Source organism: Pteronotus mesoamericanus, unplaced genomic scaffold (assembly GCF_021234165.1).
Source record: "Pteronotus mesoamericanus isolate MK-2021 breed Mesoamerican mustached bat unplaced genomic scaffold, CSHL_Meso_final contig_42, whole genome shotgun sequence".
Taxonomy (NCBI): domain Eukaryota; kingdom Metazoa; phylum Chordata; class Mammalia; order Chiroptera; family Mormoopidae; genus Pteronotus; species Pteronotus mesoamericanus.
Genome location: NW_026555157.1, coordinates 872,062 through 877,589, shown reverse-complemented (window position 1 = coordinate 877,589; position 5,528 = coordinate 872,062). Strand labels below are relative to the sequence as shown.

The following is a 5,528-nucleotide window of genomic DNA, read 5'->3' as shown; positions in this document are numbered from 1 at the left end:
ATGTAGAAAAACAATGATATTAAAAAACTATAACTTCAGATTGCATTAGGCTGAGGTTTTCTGTAATAAGTTTCTTTCAAGTTAGAAGCAGCACTGGAAAGTTTGCAATAGATGGGGAAAGTGCATGAAGTACTGCTCCAGGAAATACACAGACTGAAATGCTTTAATCCATTAGTAGTTAGCATTGAAAACATAAATGCTCTCTTAATAATCATTTCCCTTTGGTCTTTAGGAATGTCTTTTATTTCTTCTTGACTTAAATCTGGGTGCTAAGATGCAGGAAATATATTCCTTATAGAAAAGGTGTCTATTTAATCCCCAGGTCTAATCTTACAGGTCAATATAGCTCGAGAGAGCCTGGTGGGAACTTACTAAATGTTCATGCTATAATTACAGGTACTGTAATAAGTCTGGGGTAGTATAAGCTAGGTTTGAAACTGTACTTTCTCCCTCCAGAATAGGAAGTCCTCAAGTGTGCCATATGTAGACCTATCCATATAAAAGCTAGGAGAGAAATCGTATTCCCACCATTTTCTTTTGTCTAGTTAACTTAATTCAACTACCTCCCTGAAAATGAAGGCCAGAGAAGACAGTGCTCAGGAAGGTGTTACTGGGAGCAGCTGACTTTCCAGTTTACACAATGGCTGTTTTGAAGGATGGTTAATAAGAGAGGTAGTAGCCTACCTTTTCCTTCCCATTAATAATTAGGTCCATTTCTGATAGGCAGAGTAAATACGGGAGGGAATAGTTAACTTATCTTTTGCAGTATGGTCCCTTTTGACTAATTCTCCACTGAAGTTCTCATTTTATCCACAGAGTCCAGCAAAGGGAAAGCTCCTGATGCCCATCCTCTGTAGCTGAGGTAGGAGTCTTCTGGATATATATCCAGCACTCGGTATACTCAGCTTGTCAGGACCGGGCAGTCTGGCTGAGGAGGTGTTCCCCTCTCAACTCTGGGCTGTATAACTGTACTGCTTTCTCAGTTAGCAACATGAGAGATATCAGAACAAATGGTGGATCTTTATTGAGATGCAGTTAAGAGTGTGTTAACTGCCTTTTGGAAGTCAGTGTAAGAGTGAGTGGTGTTGATAGGTTCAGTGTAGGTTGTTTCCTTAATTGTTTTCCTATACCAGCCACAGCAACAACCAGAAACACATGAATGAGGCATCTGTTTTAGGTATTCAGTTACAGGAGTGGCTCTATTCAAGGTTCGGCTTAATTGTTTGGTGGCAAATTGCAGTGTTTCATTCAAAGAGACATGATCTCTAGAAAGTCAGCTGGGACCTTTCAGGGGCTTTTGAAAAGGGGGGACTCCACAAGAAGCCAGAGGTGGCCATTCAGGAATTGGTTCCAGTTTGGGTACACAATGGAAGCAGTCTTAGATCTATTTCTTGAAGTATATGGACTGGTGTGCTTGAGTCTAAGAGTTTAGCATGATATAAGCAGGGATTAGGATTTAAAAGTTTCCAAGTTGTTGAATATTTTAAAAGTCACTTAACCTGCCAGGCAAGACTCTCAAGGGATGGTAGGTTGGGCATCATAGGGTTCTCTTCCTCAGAGGAACCCGGCTCTTCCCCAGAACTCTCACTTAGGTGTAAGTGCTTTCTTCTTCCTTACTTTCTGTTTCTGATACGGGGTCAGAAGAGGGATTTCTGGGTCCTCTTAGAATAGAGCAGGAGAAGGAACCAGAAAAATGTATCAATTTAAACCAGCAAAACACTAACACTGGCAATTAGAAACAAAAGATGAAAAGTCCTTTCAATGAGATTAACTTGCCTGTTTCTGAGTCCATTACAGACACCTTACGCCTCCAGCTTGCACCACTGTGTAGTTCTTCGAAATCATGTTGTATACTCTTTACTTATGAAGAAGATATCTCAGTTCTCAGGACCAGTTCAGTGTGTGAAAGTGTCCGTCACTTACCAGTGGCACAGATCACAGCCTCTTCTTCAAATCCTGGCTGCCCAAGAAGAGAAAGGGTCCTCCTCTAGGCAAGCTGATTTTCTTAGCATGGTCTCAAACGGTCATGATATTGTGAAGAGATACTTGTATCCTCTGTTTTGTTGTCAGGGATTATATCTACTTGGTAATGAAAAGAAACTCAGTGGTTGCCTTCCAGAGGCTGCGGGTACAGCAAATTATGTGCAGAGGGAGGGTGCGGTGAGTTGGCAAGAGCATCTGGTGCGCATGGATCTGATCTTTTCTGCAGGTGGTGCAAATGCCCTTGGAGACTGGTGACTTAGCTGTTGGACTATGTGGAAAGAGTCCTCACGCCTTGCCACACGACCAGACTAGGCCTAACGCCACTCTGTGCACACAGTCTCACCGCCACTCTGCTCGCCCTCTCAGCCGGCACCACTTCTGGGAAAGTCAGCCACTTCAGCCTTTTTTTTGTGGCCTAAGAAGTAGGGGTAATGAGGAGTTCTTTGGAAGGGTCCATAAACTGACACATGGGACAGACAAAGAGGAAGCCAGTTAGTAAACAGGGGTAGCAGAAAAAGGTAATTAGAGGCAACAACCTAAGGACTGGTTTCTGGGTGATAATTCTTGGGAATGACCCTTTAGTCTGGTGTCCCTGAAGGCTGGACATGGGTTTGCTGTGTGGCATGGTGTCTTACAGGTGCTGCCCAGGGACTAATTCTCAGAGATGTGAATTGGCCGGGCCTGGAAAAAGGACCCCAGGTGGACTGAACAAGTCTATGCCCGGTGCCCCAGAGGCTTACAGCTCACTCTTGGAGCCTTGTACTGTTGGATTCCGCTTTCATACAACAGAAATCACTCTAATAAATTTAAGCAGAAATATTGCCAGATATTAAGTGGCTACAAAATTATTTGAGGGCTGGAAGAACTGGCTCTAGGATGAGCTTCCAAGAATACCCCCAACCCCTGAAGTTATACAAACCTAAGCCATGAGACTCACCTGCAGGCCCAGTCTGATGCAGACCCCAAGCCAATCGTGGCAGAGGCAGGAGGTGAAAGAACTCCAGCCTCATCATTCTGCAGGGTTCAGAATGAAAACCAGATGCCGACAGACCTGGTGTATGAACCTTTGTAGAGTCACTCCTTTTGTCACTGCCTCAACCACATCTCTTGATGTACAACAGACATGGAAGTGCCCTGCATAGTGACATATGGCAAGCGGTTTGCAAGATGAGTCAGATTGCCTTCGATGGAGAGGTAATAGAAGAGTGTATCAGGTGAGAGAACAGCGCGTGCAGCAGCCCTGTGGCTGAAGTGGAAGTAACCAGAGGCAGCGTGGCTGGTGGATGGGTAGGGGCCAGACAAGGCAGGCCACCAGGGCCCTGTTAGGCACTTTTGCCTTTCCCTAAGGGAAGAGGGGAGCCATTGAAAAGGGTTTTAGGTGGGAGAATGGACGTGATCAGATCGGCTTTTAAAAGTTGCTCTACAATGTTAAAAACATCCATGCTTTCTTTCTTTCCTGAAGGATTGCTAGGATGGGGGCGCGGGGGCGCAGAGTAGATGTAGAGAGGTCAGTTGGGAGGCCTTCGCAGCAGTAGTGAAGGTATCAGATAAGAAGTCAGATGGAGGAGGAGGGTGGTGGTAAAGAGGAGAAAGGGACAGGGCAAAGATATTTAGAGGAGGAAGAAAAAGACCATATGATGAAGGAGAGCAGTTTTGTTTTTTTCTCTTTACTCTATGTCACTCAAACTCTGTTTTCATTTTTAGGCTTGGTTTTCGCATATTTATCAAGTTGAAAATCAAAGACAATAGATTTATTTAAGGAAAGTCACATTACGCCCTGACCAGTGTGGCTCAGTTGGTTGCAGCATCATCCCACACACCAAGAGGGTGGGGGTTCAATTCCCAGTCAGGGCATATACCTAGGTTACGGGGTCAACCCTCCGTCAGAGTATGTATGGGAAGCAACCAACTGATGTTTCTCTCTCCCTTCCTTACTCTCTGAAATCAATAGACATATTTTTTAAAAAGAAAAGTCACCCTACAATATGGATATGCTTACACGTAGCCCACGCCAAAGACGTCGAAGTGGTACAGTGCCATGAGAGCATGGTCTCTGCAGACAAGAATATCATTAGCATTGTGATCGCCAATGAGCTATTTCACCTTTTCTAAGCTTCTATAAAATGGGGATAAAAATAGTACTTCTCCGGGGGGGTTGCTCTGAGAATTGAATGAGGTAATCCATAAAAAGCCATTACCGTAGAGCCTGGCATAAGGAAAATGCTCGATGAATGTTAACTGGTGTTATTCATAACTTTTATCTGACCATCCTCTCAGTACACAGTTGACTGATGCCTGTGTGGGCCTTCGGAGCCAGCGCTGAGCACTGTGCAAGCAGTCACTGTACGCCAGGCTTGTGCGCAGATAGCAAGGGCTCTGAAAAGCTGGTTCGACATGCTGATTTTTAAATTTTGCCTGTTTTCTCTTGAAGCCATGTGCTGCCTCTGGGACTGTGGGAACTTGTTGGGGAAGCACTGCCCAGAGGGGAGGAAGGGAAGCAGAGGGCGACAAGGATAGGTCAGGGGAAGACTGAGCAGGGGAACACAGCATTTCTGCTCCAACTGGGTAATATGGGTAGCAGTTTTGTTGCGACTTATTTTGTTCTAGGGCTCTGATTTGTTTTCTTATTCCTCATTCAGTTTATCATGTGCCAAGCACTGTTACAGGTACTGGGGATACAGCCAAAATACAGTCCTGGCTCTTGCGAAGCTTAAATTTCGACCGGCTTCTCTCTCTTGCCAGCGCATTTTATTCTCCCGGAAGTCTTAGTTGGCCCTAACTTCTTCCTTCATGATAGGAATAAAAGGAACCAATGGAACACATTGCCCATTCGAGATCCATATTGAAAAGAAAGTCCCATTGTTTGGAGTTTGGCGCTTACTCCTTTTGGGGGGATTCAGTTTGTGTTTTGTAAGGAAGGGGAGAGTAGAGAAGTTAATAATTCCAGTGAACACTTCTCCTATTAGCTCTCAAAGTCTCCATATGAGTAATATATTGTCGCTGATGAAGAAACTGAGGCTAAGTGGCTTTCTCGAATGGAGGTGGGACTCAAGATTTTGACTTGACATCACGTGTTCTCTTTCTTTTATGAATTGGGAGTTGTTTGCTCAGTTGCAAACAAGTGATTTAATGGCATTAGCCCAGTTGGCAGTTGACTTGATGTTGGTAATTGGAATTTCTGGTTAGTGGATTTTACTGTGAATCTACTTTTGGATAGATGAATTTTCATGACGTGGCATAGCTGAGTGGTTTCCAAATGCCAGTCTATGGCCCAATCTCAGCAAAATACAAAATAAAATAAATTAAAGTCATAATCTGTCTTTCCAACCTTCTACTATGGAATGATAGTGTTAGTAGGACATAGTTAGATATTTGTTTGTTTTTATTATTTTATACAATTAAAAGTTGCCAAGGTTGTGTCTGTCTTTTTTTTTTTTTTTTGTAAAATTTACTGTTCGGTAAATTCTAAAGGCTGCAGAACCTGATATCTAGCTAAATGAAAAATAGAAGTTCTATTTCTGGCAATATGGAATACTAGATATTTA

At 43.5% G+C, this 5,528-nt stretch overlaps 1 pseudogene; it reads right to left on the bottom strand.

Annotated features, from left to right (window-relative positions):
• Positions 1–1,021: 1,021 nt before the first annotated feature.
• LOC129073620 (DDB1- and CUL4-associated factor 16-like) lies at positions 1,022–4,023 on the bottom strand (annotated as a pseudogene).
• Positions 4,024–5,528: the final 1,505 nt, after the last annotated feature.